The 19,902-nt window shown below is 41.6% G+C and overlaps 1 protein-coding gene across 17 annotated transcripts in view; it reads right to left on the bottom strand.

Annotated features, from left to right (window-relative positions):
* The window catches only part of PCBP3 (poly(rC) binding protein 3), a 266,704-nt gene that overhangs the window by 203,461 nt on the left and 43,341 nt on the right, over window positions 1-19,902 (bottom strand). For 15 of the 17 annotated variants that reach the window (XM_049627695.1, XM_049627704.1, XM_049627703.1 and 12 more), the window contains exon 2: window positions 13,051-13,093. The exons of the other annotated variants lie outside the window; for them this stretch is intronic. The gene's annotated coding sequence lies outside the window, so the exon portion shown is untranslated. The remainder of the gene's footprint in view (window positions 1-13,050; window positions 13,094-19,902) is intronic. 17 annotated transcript variants of the gene reach the window in all.

The raw sequence follows: 19,902 nt of genomic DNA on the forward strand, positions 1-19,902 counted from the left end.
CAGCTTTGCTTTAACCGCATTTCTAATTCTTACATTGGATATTCAGCGTAGGGAACTGAATATTCTAGAAGGCGGGCTATCATTTCTGGCCACGGTGAACGTCTCTTCTGCCTTGCTGGCCACTGCCTTAGCAGCAGCCTCCTGTGCTGACCACTGCCGCCAGGCTAGACGTTGTGCACACACTGCCACTCTCCCTCACACCAACTTACCAAGACAGGACTATTGTTTCCACCTTCCAGATGTGGACACTGAGGTCCAGAAACTTCACAGCAAGCAAGCAGTAGAGGCAGTGTTTGAAGTACCCCCTGCCAGGTACCAAGGCGGGGACCGGCTTACCCTGCCAGGCCGGGTTCTGCCCCAGGCCCCTTGGCCTCTCCGCACACAGCCAGGTATACAACAAAGTGGCCTGCAGTGAGGCCTCGCCCGGCTGTGAGCAGAGCTCACTGGTCAAGCAGACATTTTTGTGAACAGTGCAAATGCTCCCGAGAGAGCAGAGGATTCTTCCTATGTGGAGAAAGATCAGGAGTCATTCTGAATCTATGCCCTTGAAACAGAGCCAGGGTCTAAAAGCTTTTACAGAACCACATGCATCACAATCATCAATATGCCATTAGATCCTGGACATTAATTCCCTAAAAGTATTTCTGAACCTTTGAAAGGATTAACCCTTTACCATATTAAAGCCCCCGCACTCACATGAGCTAGAACTGCTGGCTTTTCTTCTTCCACTCAAATGAGACACTGATTTTATTTTTCCATCTTCATTAAGGTTACTGAGATAAGACTGTTTTTGCAAGTGATCCTTTTCCCTTCATTTACCAAATATTAGGAAAATCCTCATTCAGCTTCCAACAGTTCCACAGTTCCCAAACCTGAAGCAGAAAAACAGTCCCTCCCTGGCTTCTTGATCAACACGGCCTTTGGTGTGCAGGGCTCCCAAAGTCTCCCAAGAGAATCAGATGGGGTTCTTAGAAGTCCCCTAACCTGACAGCGGGAGGACATCCTCCCACAAGGCCGCCCGACCCCTTGGGGGACACCTGGTGTGCTGCCGCTTCCTCCCGGACAGGAAGAGCGACGCTGTGGTCCTACTAAGTACGCTCCCTCCACACAGAGCCACCACGGCTGCCACTCAGTGGTGAAGCAGCGTCAGGCTCAGCAGTCGGAGAAGCCGGGGCTGAATCCTGACACGTTCACCAGGGGAACGACCTCGGGCAAGCCTCTTGACTCCTGTATCTCCGGGTCCCCCTCACCCACGGCAGCCGGCCTCCCAGGGCTGCGTGAGCAGTCATGCGTGCGTGTGCAGCACTGCGGCCCAGCAGCCGCCGCAGGGGACCACTCCTCTGGACCCCACCTGTCTGCACACACCAGTGACAGCCTCTGATCCCCTCTAGGAGCCTAACAGCAGCAGGCAGCACAGGGTGAAGCAGGACTATCGCCGCCATCACTTAGATTCCATGCTCCTAATAACACGATCATCTTTGCCAAGTGCCCTCTGGAATCCATCTAATATGCCTCACGGGAGGATCACGTGCGGTGGCCCAGAGCCTCTCAAAATGGGGCCAGAAGAGCTCACTGGGAATGCAGATTCATAAGCCTCATACCTACTGGATCAGAATCTGCATTTTTAAAATCCCAGTGGTTCATGTGCACGTTGAAGTTTGAGAAGCACTGGCCTAGATCCCTAGAGATGAAAAAGTATTTCAATTTCGAGGTTTCGAGGAGGGAATATTTCAGAGCAGAAAGCACGCCTTCTTTCCCACTCTGGCTATTAATAACACGTATACACATTCAGTCAGCAGGAAGAGTAAACAGAGATTGGCTTCAGGGGCCTAGAAATAAAAGTTGTAAAAAAGGAAAAAAATAAGTGTGCTGACAAGTCTTATAACCACGAGATTTTCTGTCATCTTTTTGCCAAACCCCTCTAAGCGCTTTCTCCTCTGTTGGATCAAAGTTTGCAGAGATAAATACTGCGTTTTTACAAACAAACATCCAATTTCTAGTTGTAAGCCCCACTGGGAACTAGAACAGCATCACACTGAAGAAGAAAGAAAACAGGAACTCACTGGTGTTTTCTGCCAATTTCTGGAAGCTGGTGAGCTCACCCCTGAGTTCAGGGTCACCAGCGCTGCTGCCCTCCTCTGGGCCTCAGCTTCTTAGTCTAAGCTGCTGAAATGAAAGGCCCACCCATGCTACCTGGGGTTTGTGCTAACTGAACCAGCACTTGCTGATTAAGCCAAAACTCCCCTCATTCTAGAGCATTTACTGCAGGGGGCTGGAGAAAAGGGGGGGCAAGAGGAGGGGCCAGCATGGGGACAGAAAGGAAAAGCCCACCCCAGTGGCAACAGTGAGCTCTTCTCCCACACCATGTTAGACTCCAGCTACTACGAAACTTGACTGATAAGGCCCCCAGGCGGCGCCCAACAGAAGGATGAACCATCTCTTAGAGGTGACGGGCCGGACCGCAGAAGCCCCCAGGTGCCTCTCGTGCAGTCAGGGTGCAGAAGCTCTGTTCCAGGAGAAAGAATGTGCTGAAATTCCTTACAACTGTCTCAAAGTAATGAGGTCGATTTGCTCACGACATGTGCAGACCACTCAGAGAGGGGCTGTCCGGAGCGGCGGCAGAGGCTTTCAGGCAGGCGGACAAATGCACACGTGCAAAAGCCACAGTCAGTCCCAACACCGAACATTCTCTGTGCCTCTCCCGCTCCTCAGTGGACCAAATCAGTGAAGCTAAGACCAAGCCCACATTTTCTGCCTGCCGGGCCAATGCAGGGTCAGGAAACCACAGCCGCTGCCCTTTCTGTACCGCCTATGAGCTAAGACTGGTTTGGGGATTTTATAAGGTTGAGGGGGAAAAAAAGAACATACGGCAGAGGCCACGTGTAGCCCACACACCTACAATATTTGCCATATGGACCTTTCCAGAAAACACGTCCAGACTGCTGGCTGGTGGCAACCATAGGCTCCAGGTGTCCCCGGGGCAGGTCCACCCTTGGAGGCATTTTTTCCGCCAAACACACAGCCAAGAAAGCCCCGAGATGCCTTGAAAGCGTGAAACCTGGTGGAAACATGTGCTCAGTCATCCTAAGAATCTAATAAAAACACAGCCACTAACTGCCAAGCTCCCTAAGGAACACCAAGAAATCTTTTCTACGTGTGCACGGGGGTGGGTGGAGGGGACCGTCCAGCAGAGCATGCTCTGGATGGACAACACAAGTGTCGGGGGCACCTTGGCTGGCGAGGGGCCCTGCCTGCTACGGCCCACTGCGCCCCCAGTCTGACTCCCACTGTGCCTGGTCTCCCTGTGCCACTAACGGAAAGCACCGGGATGCCCACGGCCCTGGCCCAGGTGAGCCTCCAGCCGAAGACAATCCCGGGACTAAGTGCCAGCGGCAGCGTCCCTGCTCGTTCCCGTGGTCAACCACGGCACCGGGCTGGCCACGGAAAGGACGGCAGGAAGCCAAGTCCAGAACCACGCCTCGCGGACAGCAGCGCCCGGTACTGACACGAGCGCGGGCGGAGGCCTCCCTGCCAGGCCAGAGCGCCCCTCCGCACCCGAGCCAGGCGGCCCCACTGACAGACGAGGTCAGCTCACCAACTGGCAAGAGGCCCGCTTCCCGATGACCGCTTCTGCGCGGGCTACTCCGGGGCGCTTCCAGGCGCCCAGGAACCGAAGGCAGGTGGTATTTGGTCATCTCCAGCATCCACTGTCATAACGTATTCGGCAGATGGAGCGCTGTGTCGTATACCTGCACTGTATCACAGCCCTCTGTAGGTCATTTGGCTCACAAAATTGATTTAGGAGAGATTATTCAATTCCATTTTACATTTTCATGTTTGGGAACTCTGCCAGCAGCAACTCCTGTTCTTCCAGAGGTCAGGAAGCTATGGACAAGGCAATCTCCTGCTGTTGTAAATGGAGCTCCATATTCCCGTTATGAATTTCCTGTCAATCTTCAAATTACTTCAAATACGATTGCCCTTCATTCAGACAGTGTTTTATGTCTCCATGCCTGCCTCCTTCCCCTATCTGATTACGGCCTCATCTGCAGACAGCTCTCCCTCAGAGCCCCTCCGGGCGCCTCTGCCGGAAGTGTGGGCGGGCGAGGACAGGAGGGCCCCCGCAGCCCGGGTCGGGAGCAGGCTGGCCAACCACCGCGGTGGTGAGCGAGGGCATCCGCCATCTCGTGCCCTCCTCCCTTTCTGCGGGGAAACAGGACCACCGTCGCCGCTGTCTCCTCTCGCTCCGATGGGGGCTCCGCCCGCCCTTCTGCCAGCCACCGGCCACTCCATGTCGCCCAGGCCCGCCGCCAGTGTCCTCTCGGGCATTCCCTGCATCTGACACGTCACCCTATCCGCCCAGGACTCCTTTGGTTCTCTGCCACAAGACCAGCTGTTCTTCTCAGGTACTCTGATGGAAGCAGGGTCTTCTCCTTGACCTCTTGACATCAGCCTCAGTCCAGGTCCCCGTCCCTCTGTGCCTCCTGCAGAAACCCCATCCACCCATCTAAATGCACACCAGTTCCAAACCCCGACCTTCACGCGATGTCCTGTTCCTATCTCCAATGTGACATGTCCAAGCAAGAACCTCCAGCCTCCCACCCTCCCAACCTGAGACCCCTGACGGCTTCCCCATCCCTGGTCACCAGATGGCACCCTTCCAGGCTATCCTCCTCATGTCACATGTCTATGCTTGTTAGCAAGCCCTGTGAGCTCTACCATCAACCACATCCAGCATCCAACCACTTCACACCCCACCGCCCCAATGCACACCACCGTCACCCTTCCAAGGTCAATGGACTGACCTCCCAGTGGGCTCCCTCTTCTGCCCTTGCCCCCTGAAAGAGCAGGCAGAGTCATCCTGTCAGAGCCTAAGTCCATTCATGTCACCGCTCGGCCCAAAACCCTACAACGGCTCCCTATTTCCCACAGAGTAGAAGCCAAATTCTCCCACTAGCCTACAAGGCCCACCAAGACCCGCTCACCCTCCCTGCCCTCCCCCACTGCACTGCCCTTGGCTCTTGGCCATCATCCATGGTCTCCTCGCCCCCCGCTCTGCTCCACCACCCAGCCGCTCTGTCTGTCCTTGGCATCTGCTACCATGTCCCTGCCTCTCAGACATTCTTCCCCAAATATCCACTCATCTAACTTCCTGACCTGCCTCAAGTCTACCCCTAGACATTGCTGCTTCAGCGAGGGCAGCCCAGCCCTCCTCGGCCAGCATTCCCCAACTCCCCTCCCCTGCCCTACCCTCTATCACAACCTGCTCCTTTATTACAGCTCCCATTCACCATGTCTGTCCCCCCCTGACAAGATGTAAGGCTCCTCGGGGCAGGTGTCTACCTGTTCTGTTCACTGGCAGTGCCTGAGCACCTAGAACAGGGCCTGGCACTTGGAAGGTGTCCATAAATTTGAATTTAAAACTTGCTGGTCTCAAAACGTGAGTTTCCTGGACACCAAAATAAAAGGGGGAGTAAAATGAGTTTCAGTTTTGACTATGGCTTTGACGTGTGAGGAACAGCAAGGATGCCGATGTGGTTAAACAAAGTCAGCTGGGCAAATGGCAGGGAGTGAGCCCCAGCGCCCGCAGAGACCAGATCACGTGAGGCTTGGAAGCACTTCCCCTTGTACTAGGAGGGGCACAGGGAGACTCTGGATAGTTTGGGACAGAGGGATGGCATGATTTGACCTATATTTGTTAATTAAACTTCTGATTTTGAGCTAAACGTAGATTCACATGTAGTTGTGGTTGTACAAATAATACAGAGGAAACCCAGGGACCCGTACCCTAGTTCCCCCAATGGTGACATCTTACAAAATCATCGAACATTATCACAACGAAGATACTGATACTGATTCATTCAAGATGTGGAACACGACACTTCCATCCCCACAAGGATCCCTCACATTTCTCGTTTACAGCCACAACCTCCCACCCCATCTCTTCCCGAACCCCTGGCTACCACCAATCTGTTCTCCATTTCTATAATCTTCTCATTTCAAGAATATTATATAAACGGAATCATACAGCATGCAGCCTTTCAGGACTGGCTTTTTTCACTCCCCCTCATTCTCTGGAGATTCCTCCAGGTCATTCCGTGCGCACGTTCAGTCCTTTTCATCACTGAGGAGCACTCCGTGGAAGGGACGTGCCACAGTTTGTTTGACTGTTCACCCACCGAAGAACATATGGGTCGTTTCCAGATTTTCACTATTTTAAATAAGCCTACTGTGAACGTTTGAGAATAGCTTTTGTGTGAACATAGTTTCCACTGCTCTGGGATAAATGCCCAGGAGTTCTTATTGCTGGATTGTACGGTAGTTACAAGTTTAATTTTATAGAAACTGGCAAACTGTCTTCCAGAGTGCCTGTACCATTTTACATTCCCACCAGCCATGTTGTGAGAGATCCAGTTCCTCCATATCCTCACCACAATTTGCTATTATCACTATTTTTGTTTTATCGTAGCCATTCTGATGTGTGCTCATTGTGGTTTTAATTTGTACTTCCTGAATGGCTAATGATGTTCAGTATCTTTCCTCGTGCTTGTCCGCCATCTGTATGTCCTCTTTGGTGAAAGTTCTCTTCATGTCTTTTGTGCGCTTTCAAGTTGAATCGTTTTCTTTTTTTTTTACTGTTGAATTTTGATAGTTTTTTATATATCCCATCACCAGTCTTTTCTCAGATATGTGATCTTTGCAAGTATTTCTCCCAGTCTGTAGCTTGTCTTTTCATCCTCTTTTTTCTTTTGTAGGAAAAGTTTTTAATTTTGATGAAGTCCAACTTCTTACTTCTCTTATAGATGACGTTTGGAGTCTAGGCACTCTTTGCCTAACCTTTGCCCAAAAATGCAAACATGGTCTTATTTTTTCTGTTTTATAGTTTTACATTTTATATCTGAGTTTGTGATACATTTTAAGTTCATTTTTGTATAAGATGTAAGACTTAGTGATTGTTTCATTTTTTTACCTATGAATGCGTGATCCCTCCAGCACCATTTGTTGGAAAACCCATCCTTTCTCCACTGAATTGCTTTTGAAATTCTCAAAATCATTTCAGAAAATAATTTCTCAAAAATCATTTGGACATATTGGTGTGATTCTCTACACTATCTTCTACACTGGGTTCTCTGTACTGTTCCATTGATCGCAGTGTCTATCTTTCTGACAATACCACATAGTTTTGATTACTGTGGCTATAAAATCTGGAAATTATGCAGACTGATCTCTCTCCCTTTATTCTTCCTTTTCAAAACCGTTTTAGCTATTCTAGTTCCTTTATTTTCCATATGTATTTTATAATCAGCTTGTATATATCTACAAAAAAAATTGCTGTGATTTTAACAGACACTACATTAAACCTGTACAACAATTTGGGGAGAATTGACATCTTAACTATGTTGCATTTTCTAATCCATGAACACGCTACATCTCTCCATTTATTTAGATCTAATTTGATTTTTCATCAGGGTTTTGTAGTTTACAGTATAAAAGTTCTATAAATGTTTTGTTAGATTCATACCTGTGTGTTTATTTTTTAGGAATTGTATTTTTAACTTTGGTGTCCACGTGTTCATTAATAATAACACACAAAAATAAAGCTGATTTTTGTGTGTTTATCTTGTATGATGCAACACTGCTAAACTCACTAATTCTAGTTTGTTTTATTTTTGTTTTGAAAATTCCTTGGGATTTTCTATGTAATCATGCCATCTGCAGATAGGGACAATTTTATTTTATCTTTTCTGATCTGTAAGCCTTTTATTTCTTGTCTTGTCTTACTGCATAGTCTAGAACTCCTAGCACTATGTAGAATAAGAACAGGTAACCTTGTCTTGTTAGTAATCTTAGGGGGAAATCATTTCATCTTTCGTTTTAAGTATGATGTTAGCTGTAGATTTTTGTAGATGCTGTTTATCAAGTTAATTAACTCTCTATTCTTAGTTTTCTGAGTCTTTAATCAGATGTTGGATTTTGTCAAATGCTTCATTAAATTGAGTGATATGATCATTTACTTTTTCTTCTTTAGCCTGTTAATTACAGTATATTACACTAACCGATTTTCAAATGTTGAACCAGGCTTTCATCTCTAAAATTATACAATTCTTTGTATGTATTGCTGAATTCTGTTTGCTAATATTTTGCTAAGGATTTTTGCATCTATATTCGTAACAGACAGTCTATTTTTTTAATGTCTTTTTTCTGATTTTAATATCCAGGCCATAATAACTTTATAAAATGAATTGGTAAGTTGTTCTCTTCTATCTTCTGAAAAATACAATAATCATGTCATCAGCGTCCCAGAAGAGGAAATGGGCAGAGCTGAAAAAGTACTTAAAGAAATAATGGCTTAAAAGTTTTGTGCTGTTTGTCTGGAGTAGATCAGTTACTGTCTAAATGTTTTCTCTTTTGCTGTGTTGTCTCTTTCCTGGCCCTTTGGCTGGAGGAAGAAGACTTCTGTTGCATTTTTTTTGTTTGTTTGTTTCTTTGTTTCTTTGTTGGTTTGTTTCCGTTTTCTACACTCATGGTATTTATGGGTTACCAGCTTCTCGAGTTTGAGGCTAGGGTGTTTAAAAGAACACTCAGAGAAATCACTGTCATGTCATTCCTTGTGTTCTGAGGCCCCTAGCTGGTCTTCCTTCTCATCCTTTGTCAGACTCTGCATTTGTTTTATACATAACGTCCAAGGTCTTTAGTTTCACTTAGTGGGAAAAACAGGGGAAGCACATCAACTCCATTCTCCCAGAAAGGGAAGTTGATATACACTTTGAGAAAGATCATTCTGGCCACTGTGGGGATAATCACCTGTAACTAGACAAAAACTGAAGCAAAGAGACCCGTTAAAGACTAATGAAATTATCCAGGTGAAAGATCAAGGTGGCTAGGGGCCAGGCTGATAGCAGTACAGGTGGTAAGAAGTAGTTAAATCCTGAATATATTGTCAAGAAAGTGCAGACAAAATTTGCAGACGTCGGGCATGAGAGAAACCAAGGAGTCAAAGATGATTCCCAGGGCTTTAGCCTGATGAGTGGGAAAATGGAGTTGCCACCAATGGATATAGAGAAGGCTGAGGAAGGAGCCAGGTAGGGAGAAAGAGTGATGATTGAGTTGTTTTTCAAGTGTGAAGTTAGAAATGCCCATGATACAGATAAACAGCAGTGTTAGGTATGGAGATGAATATGAGCCTGGAGTTCAGGGACTGGGGTTCAGGCTGGAAAGATGTATTTAAAGTCATCAGGGTATAGGTGGTATTTAAAGCCACGAAACCAGGTGAGATCAGTGAGGGAATGAGGTAGAAAGAGAACAGTAACCTCTGGGCTCTCCAATGACCACTGGGATTTGGAAAGGAGCCAGCAAAAACATATTGAGAAGAAGCAATCAAGAGCTAGGAGAAAAGTTAGAAGTGTGTCCTAGAAGCCAAGTAAAGAAAAGTGTTTTTCTTTCTTTCTTTTTTTAATGTTTATTTATTTTTGAGAGAGAGAGGGAGCGAGAGAGCCAGAACACAAGTGGGGGAGGGGCAGAGAGAGAGGGAGACACAGAATCCGAAACAGGTTCCAGGCTCTGAGCAGGCAGCGAGCACAGAGCCCGATGCGGGGCTGGAACCCACAAACTGTGAGATCATGACCTGAGCCAAGGTCAGACATTTAACCGACTGAGCCACCCAGATGCCCCGTAAAGAAAAGTGTTTTAAGGAGAAAGGAGCAAAAACCTGGATTCAGATGCTGCTGAAAAGTCAAGCAAGAGGAAGACTGAAACTTGACCACTGGATTTGACAAAGTCAAAGTGGTCTTTGGTGATTCTGATGAAGCTGTTTTTGAGAAATAATAGGGAAAAAACCCAGATGCAGTGGGCTCAAGAATGAATGGGAAGGAATTGGAGACAATAAATGTAGGCCTGAGACTTAGGTGAGTCACTAACTTCACCTATAATTGAGGATAATGGTGCCTTTTCTTCCTTAAATGAATCTCTAGTCTGGGTTAGATACAGCAAAGTAAGGAGATCTAGGGAATAGAACTTGTAGGTACACTGGATTTTCATAAGAGATCATAGACAAGTACATAGAATACTATAATGGAATAGCAAATTCTATACTGGATGGGAAATCAGGACAGAATTCTCCAAGGAGGTTATGCTATGTCTTAAAGAGGGCTATCATGAGAATCAGCAAAGTTCTTTGCATGAAAGCTTTTTGAAAATAAGGTCCTGCAGAAGTATGTGTAATTAAGATAGAAGAATTAATGAAACTTGATCGGTTCTGATGGTGTCACTTGCAGAGAAAGACCTAAGTTTAAGTCATAAGAGAAATGGACAACCACTGAGTTCAGTGAACATACAGTGTCCTTTTAGCCAAAAGAATACGAGTGGGCAGTGCTATATTCTTCATCCTTAACATTTATAAAAAATTTTACATGCAGTTAAGTGCATGTCAAGCTATGAAATAAAAACAAAAGTCTATCCCTCCACAAAAAAAATAATAAATTAAAAACACACACACACACACACACACCAACATCTCCCTCCCACTCTGCCAGCATCAGTTGTTTTTTGGCTTCAACATTCAGAGTATTGCAAACCATCATCTTAACATTACAATCAAAACCCAAAATGATATACTTTCTTTAAAAATTAAAGGAAGTGACATCATCAGGGAAATACAAATCAAAACCACCATGAGATACCACCACACACCTGTGAGAATGGCTAACATTAACAACTCAGGCAACAACAGATGTTGGCGAGGATGCAGAGAAAGAGGAACTCTTTTGCACGGTTGGTGGGAATGCAAACTGGTGCAGCCACTCTGGAAAACAGTATGGAGGTTCCTCAAAAAATTAAAAATAGAACTACCCTACAACCCAGCAATTACACTACTAGGTATTTATCCAAGGGATACAGGTGTGCTGTTTTGAAGGGACACATGCACCCCAATGATTATAACAGCACTACCAACAATAGCCAAAGTATGGAAAGAGCCCAAATGTCCATCAATGGATGAAAGGATATAGAGGATGTGGTATATACATACAATGGAGTATTACTCAGCAATCAAAAAGAATGAAATCTTGCGATTTGCAACTACATGGATGGAACTGGAGGGTATTATGCTAAACGAAATTAGTCAGAAAGACAAATATCATAGGACTTCACTCATATGAGGACTTTAAGATACAAAACAGATGAAACATAATGGAAGTAAAAATAATATAAAAACAGGGAGGGGGACAAAACATAAGAGACTCTTAAATATGGAGAACAAACAGAGGGTTGCTAAACGGTTTGTGGGAGGGGGTATGGGCTAAGTGGGTAGGGGGCATTAAGGAATCTACTCCTGAAATCATTGTTGCACTAGATCCTAACTAACTTGGATGTAAATTAAAAAAATAAAACAAAACAAAAAAACAGCCGCATCTTAAACTCGCCAATTTGTGTACATTAAATATGTATAGCTTTTTGTATGTCAATCATTCATCAATAAAGCGGCTTAAAAAAATAAAATTAAAACTAAAATTAAATTAAAAAATAAAAATAAAAAGAAGTGAAATAAACCAGTCACAAAAGGAAAAATCCTATACAAGTCCATTTATATGAAGTGCCTGGAGCAGTCACACTCAGAGAGAAAGTAGGATGGTGGTTTCTACACATTGGCAGCAGGGGGAAATGGCCAGTTATTATTTAATGGGTACAGACGTTCAGTTTTCCAAGATGAAAAGAGCTCTAGAGATGGATGGTGGTCATGGTTGCACAACCGTACACGTATGCTTGATGCCACTGAGCTATACACTTAAAAATAGTTAAAATGGTGAACCTTATGTCATAGGTATTTTACAATTCTAAAAAATAAGAAAAACTTTTTATAAAAAGGAAAGAGAATTTTGCTTATGCCCATGATGAAGTAACCAGGATAGGGCTTATCCTCTTGCTGTAAACCAGAAAACTGGGAAAAAAAATACATATGAAACAACTGATTTCAGACAACAGGCTGCAAAAGAGAGTCAAAGCCATGTAATTTCCTTGACTGTCGTAATAAAAGTACCTTCCACTGGGACACCTGGGTGGCTCAGTCAGTTAAGCATCCAGCTCTTGATTTTGGCTCAGGTCATGATCTCACAGTTTGTGGGATCAAGCCCCAAGTCAGGCTCTGTGCTGACAGTGTGGAGCCTGCTTAGGATTCTTTCTCTCTCTTTCTGCCCCTCCTCTGCTCTCCCTCCCACTCTCTGTCTCAAAATAAATAAATACACATTAAAAAAAAAAAAGGACTTTCGAGACTGCATGGCAGGGGGGGAACTCAAGCAGAACATCACAGCATACTGAGCTGGGGAAACACATCAGAGCTCAGGGAGGCTGAGGCAGTTGGAGATTGTGAAGAGGAGATATGTAGAAAGGCTCTGAAGAGAAGAGCCACTCATAAAAAGAGCTCCAAAAATCTGCACGGAGGTCCCCTCCATCTGTTGCCAAATTCTAAGCAACACAAGAAAGTCAATGACATGAGGGGGGAAAACTGACCAGAGAATTATAAAATAAACATTTTTAATTGCTTAATAAAGCATTGAGAGACATTTACAGTTTTGACCAGCCTTAGTTGAAAGCCCCAGCTGAACTACCAGAGCAACAAAAAGAAACAGCAGTAGGGCTGCACCTCAATAATGGAGCTAAATTAGCCCTAGAGTAAAACATACTCAACCCAAAAAAACTTAAAATTAAACCTTAACAAATATCAAGGCAATCCACAAGTAACCCATCTGTCTGAAAGAACAAAGTCTAACATTCTTATTTTTAAAAAAAGTCAAGGGGCGCCTGGGTGGCGCAGTCGGTTAAGCGTCCGACTTCAGCCAGGTCACGATCTCGCGGTCCGTGAGTTCGAGCCCCGCGTCAGGCTCTGGGCTGATGGCTCGGAGCCTGGAGCCTGTTTCCGATTCTGTGTCTCCCTCTCTCTCTGCCCCTCCCCCGTTCATGCTCTGTCTCTCTCTGTCCCAAAAATAAATAAAAAAGGTTGAAAAAAAAAATTTAAAAAAAAATAAAAATAAAAAAAGTCAAAATCCAGACACTTACTGTAATATTTATGATGTCTACCATCCAATTAATGTTACTGGACCTACAAAGAAACAAACAAGCAAATAAACAAAAATGGTGACCAAAAACAAGAGAAAGAACAGTCAAGAGAAACAGACTCTGAAAGGCAGAGATGATGAACTGTCCAAATAAGGATTTTAAGACAACTATTATGCATATGTACAAGTATTTCAAAGGCTACATGAACACAGCAGGAGATAAACAGAAGATTTAAAAAAGAACCAGATAGAACTTATGGAGGTGAAATAAATACATATAGGTTGGAAATGAAAATTTCAATAAATGAGATTAACAGCTAATTAGGCAGAAGAAATGGTATTGGCAACACAGAGATAGAAAATACCCAAAGTGAGGGGCACCTGGGTGGCTCAGTCGGTTAAGAGGCCGACTTCAGCTCAGGTCACGAACTCGCGGTCCGTGAGTTCAAGCCCCGCGTCAGGCTCTGGGCTGATGGCTCAGAGCCTGGAGCCTGCTTCCGATTCTGTGTCTCCCTCTCTCTCTGCCCCTCCCCCGTTCATGCTCTGTCTCTGTCTCAAAAATAAATAAAACGTTAAAAAAAAAAATTAAAAAAAAAAAGAAAATACCCAAAGTGAAACACAGAGATAAAAAAGACTAGGAAGAAAGAGCCCCAGTTACCTGTGGGATATCAAGTAGTATAACATAAACAGAAGTTCCAGAAGTGAAGAGGAAAGTACACACACAAATATATATGTGTGTATATATATATATATATATATATATATACATATATTTGAAGAAATGTCATAAAACACCAGATAATATTCCAAATTTAATAAAACCAATAGACCCACATATTGAAAACACTTAATGAAATTTAAGAAAGAGAAACACAATGAAAATCATACTGAGATATCAAAGAGTAATTGAAGAGGAAGAAATAGAAGAATTAGCACAGATGTCTTATCATAAATTATACACCCAAAACACAATGGATGAAAAAATTTTAAGTGCTGAAAAAAAGACTGTTAACCTAAAATTTTACGTCCAAAAAATTTTCTTCCAAATTAAGGAGAAATAAGGTCATTTTCAGATACACAAAAACTGAAAGAATTTGTCACCAGCAAACTTAAGCAACAAGAGATGTTAGAGGAATTTCTTCAGAAGGAATTAAAATGATACCAGGTAATTAACCACCAAAAAAAAAATAACAAAACAATAGAAACAAAAATTAAAACAGATAGGAATTGTCAGTGTTGGAGATAAGGTGGAATATGAAAAATACAAATACCTTCTTTTCTAATAGACAAGAGAGAGGAATAAACAGATAAAATTTTAATAGCAAGATAGTAGATTTAAACCCAATGATATAAAAATTATCATATAATAATTGCATTACAATCAATGTAAATGGCCAAAACATTCCAGTAAAAAGGCAAAGACAGCGTGAAAAACAATCCCTAACAATATGCTATCTCTAATAAAACCCAGTTTAAATAAAGACACGAATACCTTAAAAGAAAAAGAATAGAAAAAGATATACTAGATACAAAACACTAACCAGAGACAAAGAAGGACATCTTATAGTGATAAAAATGTCAATCTATTAAGACACACTAATCCCACATGTGAATGTACACAATACCTGACAGAATTAAAAATAGAAATAAGACAACACACCTCTCTCTGAAGGAAATAAAGCAAATAGACATGAAATTGACAAAAGAAGACTTAATACCACCAATCAATTTCCTAACTAAAACTTTTATTTTTAAAGTTTATTTACTTATTTTGAGTGTGAGAAAGAGTGTACATAAGCAGGGGAGAGGCAAAGAGAGAAAGGGAGGGAGGGGGAGGGAGGGAGGGAGAGAGAGAGAGAGAGAGAGAGAGAGAATCTCAAGCAGGTACAACACTGCCAGTGTAGAACCCAATGTGGGTCTCGAACTGTGAGATCATGACCTAAGTTAAAACCAACAGTCAGACACTTAACCAAGTTAGCCACCCAGGCACCCCTAATTAAAACTTTTAGAACACCCCAGCCAATAACTGAAGAATACAAACTAATTTCAAGTGAAGTAAAAGTTTAAAAATAATACAAAATATATTTTCTAACAACAAAAAATTAAATTAGAAATCAGCAAAAGAAGTATATAGAAAAACTCTAAATATCTGTAAGTGAAATGTCACATTTCTAAAAGACCCAGAGACAAAGAAGATACTATAAGGAATTTTAGAAAATATTTTTAACTGACTGAAAATGAACATACAAGACAGTAAAAATGTCGGATATTCATAAATTTCCAGTGGCAATGTAAAATCTGGAAAAACTGCTTGGCAGCTTCTAATTAAACTTGCAACCATCACATGACCCAGAAATTATACTCATGAGCAGTTGTCCCAGAAAATGAAATGTTGTTTACATACACACACACACACACACACACACACGAACGTTCCTAGCAGCTTTACTCTTAACAGCAATATTGGAAATAATGCAAATGCCCTTCAATGGGTAAGTGGTTGAACAAACTCTGATAAATCCATACAATGTAATACTACTCAACAATACAGGGGAATAAACTATTGATGCCTGCAACAATCTGGAAATACTTGCAAGAACATTATACTTGGGGCTAGGGAGGAGCTAATCCCCAAACACTGAATATTATGTGAATTTCCACTTATATAACATTCTCAAAATGACAAAACTATGCAGGTAAAGAACAGATTAGTAGTTCCCAAGGGTCAGGGTCAGGGAGTGGGATGGAGAATGACTGTGAATACAAAGAGGAAGTACAGGGAATTCTCTTATGGTGAGGGAACAGTTCTGTGTCTTGACTGTTGTATTAATTACACAAAATCTATTCAGGGAATAAAACTGCATAGAATTGTACACACACACACACACACACACACACACACAGAGATGCAGGTTAAAAATATGGTAAAAGCTGGGATGCCTGGGTGGCTCAGTTAGTTAAGCATCCGACTTCGGTTCAGGTCATGATCTCGCAGTTCGTGAGTTTGAGCCCTGCACTGGGCTCTGTGCTGCCAGCTCAGAGCCTGGAGCCTGCTTCAGATTCTGTGTCTCCCTCTCTCTCTGCTCTTCCCCAACTCGTGCTCTGTCTATCTCTGTCTCTCAAAAATCAATAAACATGAAAACAAATTAATTTAAAAAAATATGGTGAAAGCTGAATGCCTGTGGTCTAGTTAACAGTGTATCAACGTCAATATATCAAGATATCAATGTCAATTCCCTAAGTTTGATATTGACCTACAGTTATATAAGATGTCACCTTGGGGGTAAGTGGGTGAAGGATACACAGGATTCTTTATATTATTTTTGCAACTTCCTATGAGTCTATAATTATTTCAAAATAAAACATTTTTAAAACATGCAGGATACAGCTAAAGCAGTGCTTAGAGGGAAATTTTTAAGTCTAAATGCTAATATCAGAAGAGAAAAATATCCATAATAAATTATCTTAGCTTCTCTAATATCAGAAGAGAAAAAAAAATCCAAAATCAATTATCTTAACTTCTACCTTAATAAGCTAGAAAAGTAACAGCAAAGTATATCCAAAGTAAATAGAAGAAAGAAAATAATAAATTTAGAATAAAAATCAATAAAAGGAAAAACAGACAAAAATGGAGAAAATCAATAAAAGCAAAATCTGTATATTTGAAAAAGTTGATAGAATTGATTAACTGCTAGCTAGACTGATCAAGAAAAGAGAAAAAATGCATGTTATAAATTTCAGTAGTGAAAGAGGAGACATCATTACAGATCTTACAATAATGAAAAATAATAAAGCAATATAAAGAAGAAATTTTGTCACTGAACTTGATAACTTAGAAAAAATCGATACTTTATAAAACATGAAATACCAAAACTGACTCAGGACACAAAACTCTGAAAAGATCTAAAGAGCTAAATTCTTAAAGGCATTATATCATAACTAAGAGGTCTATCCATCAGGAAGATCTAACAATTGGAAATACTTATGCCCCCAACTTGAAGGCACCCAAGTATATAAATCAATCAATAACAAACATAAAGAAACTCATTGATAAAAATACAATAATAATAGGGAACTTTAACACCCACTTACAACAATGGACAAATCATTTAAGCAGAAAATCAACAAGAAAACAATGGCTTTGAATGACACACTGGACCATATAGACTTAACAGATATTTTCAGAACATGTCATTCTAAAGCAGCAGAATATTCTTCTAGAGTGCACATGGAACAGTCTCCAGACTAGATCACATACTGGGACAAATCAGCTCTCAAATACAAAAAGTTTGAGATCATACTATGCCTATTTTTTAACCACAACACTATGAGACTTGAAATTAACCACAAGAAAAAATCTGGAAAGACCACAAATACTTGGAGGTTAAAGAACATCCTACTAAAGAATGAATAGGTTAACCAATAAATTAAGGAGGAAATTTAAAAAGTACATGGAAGCCAATGAAAATGAAAACACAACAGTCCAAAACCTCTGGGATGCAGCAAAGGTGGTCATAAGAGGGAACTATATAGCAATCCAGGCCTTCCTGAAGAATGAAGAACTGTCTCAAATACACAACCTAACCTTACGCCTTGAGGAGCTGGAAAAAGAACAGCAAATAAAACCCAAAACCAGCAGAAGAAGGGAAACAATAAAGATCAGAGCAGAAACCAATGATATTGAAATCAAAAAAATAGTAGAACAGATCAATGAAACTAGGAGCTGAATCTTTGAAAGAATTAACAAAATCAACAAACCCCAAGTTAGACTTATGAAAAAGAAAAAGGAAAGGACCCCAATAAATAAAATCACAAATGAAAGAGGAGAGGTTGCAACCAATACCACAGACATAGCAACAATTATAAGAGAACATTATGAGCAAATTATATGCCAACAAATTGGGCAATCTGAAAGAAATGGATAAATTCCTAGAAACATATGGGAATGCAAGCTGGTGCAGCCACTCTGGAAAACAGTATGCAGGTTCCTCAAAAAACTAAAAACAGAACTACCCTACGACCCAGCAATTGCACTACTAGGCATTTATCCACAGGATACAGGTGTGCTGTTTCAAAGGGACACATGCACCCCCATGTTTATAGCAGCACTATCAACAATAGCCAAAGTACGGAAAGAGCCCAAATGTCCATCGATGAATGAATGAATAAAGAAGATGTGGTATATATATATACAATGGAGTATTACTCGGCAATCAAAAAGAACGAAATCTTGTCATTTGCAACTATGTGGATGGAACTAGAATGTATTATGCTAAGTGAAATTAGTCAGTCAGAGAAAGACAAAAATTATATGACTTCACTCATATGAGGACTTTAAGAGACGAAACAGATGAACATAAGGGAAGGGAAACAAAAATAATATAAAAACAGGGAGGGGGACAAAACAGAAGAAACTCATAAATATGGAGAACAAACTGAGGGTTACTGGAGGGGTTGTGGGAGGGGGGATGGGCTAAATGGGTAAGTGGCACTAAGGAATCTACTCCTGAAATCACTGTTGCACTATATGCTAACTAATTTGGATGTAAATTTAAAAAAATAAAAAATTAAATTAAAAAAAAATTTTTTTAATTCCTAGAAACATATAAACTACCAAAATTGAAACAGGAATAAATAGAAAATTTGAACAGACCCATAGCCAGTAAAGAAACTGAATCCATAATAAAAAATCTCCCAACAAACAAGGGTCCAGGGCTGTACAGCTTCCCAAGGGAATTCTACCAAACATTAAAAGAAGAATTAATACAAAATCTTTTAAAACTATTCCAAAAAATAGAAATGAAAGGAAAAATTCCAAACTCATTCTATGAGGCCAGCATTACCTTGATTCCAAAACCAGACAAAGACCTCACTAAAAAGGAGAATTAAAGGCCAATATCCCTGATGAACATGGATGCAAAAATTCTCAAGAAGTTACTAGCAAAATGAAACCAAAAATACATTCAAAGAATTATTCACCATGATCAAATGGGATTTATTCCTGGGCTGCAGGAGTAGTTCAATACCCGCAAATCAATCGATGTGATACACCACATTAATAAAAGAAAGGGTAAGAACCACATGATCATCTCGATACATGCAGAAAAAGCATTTGACAAAATACAGAATCCTTTCTTCATAAAAACCCTCAAGAAAGTAGGTATACAAGGAACATACCTCAACATCATAAAGGCCATATACAAATGACCCACAGCTAACATCATCCTCAATGGGTAAAAGCTGAGAGCTTTCCCCCTAACATCAGGAACACAACAGCGATGTCCACTCTCACCACTGTTCTTCAACATAGTACTGGAAGTCCTAGCCTCAGCAATCAGACAACAAAAAAATAAGTCAGCCAAATTGGCAAGGAAGAAGTCAAACTTTCACTCTCTGCAGACAACATGATATTCTACATGGAAAACCCAAAAGACTCCACCAAAAAATTGCTAGAACTGATACATGAATTCAGCAAAATCACAGGATATAAAATCAACATATGGAAATGTGTTGCATTACTATACACCAATAATGAAGCAGCAGAAGCAGAAATCAGGTAATTGATCTCATTTAAAATTGCACCAAAAACCATAAGATACCTAGGAATAAAGAGGTAAAAAATCTGTACACTGAAAACTACGGAAAGCTTATGAATGAAACTGAAGAAGACAAAAAGAAATAGAAAAACATTTCATGCTCATGGATTAGAAGAACAAATATTGTTAAAATGTCTATACTACCCAAAGCAATCTAAACATTTAATGCCATCCCTATCAAAATAACACCAGCATTCTTCACAGAGCTAGAACAAACAATTCTAAAATGTGTAGGGAACCACAAAAGACCCTGAATA

Source organism: Panthera uncia, chromosome C2 (genome assembly GCF_023721935.1).
Source record: "Panthera uncia isolate 11264 chromosome C2, Puncia_PCG_1.0, whole genome shotgun sequence".
NCBI classification, from domain to species: Eukaryota; Metazoa; Chordata; class Mammalia; order Carnivora; family Felidae; genus Panthera; species Panthera uncia.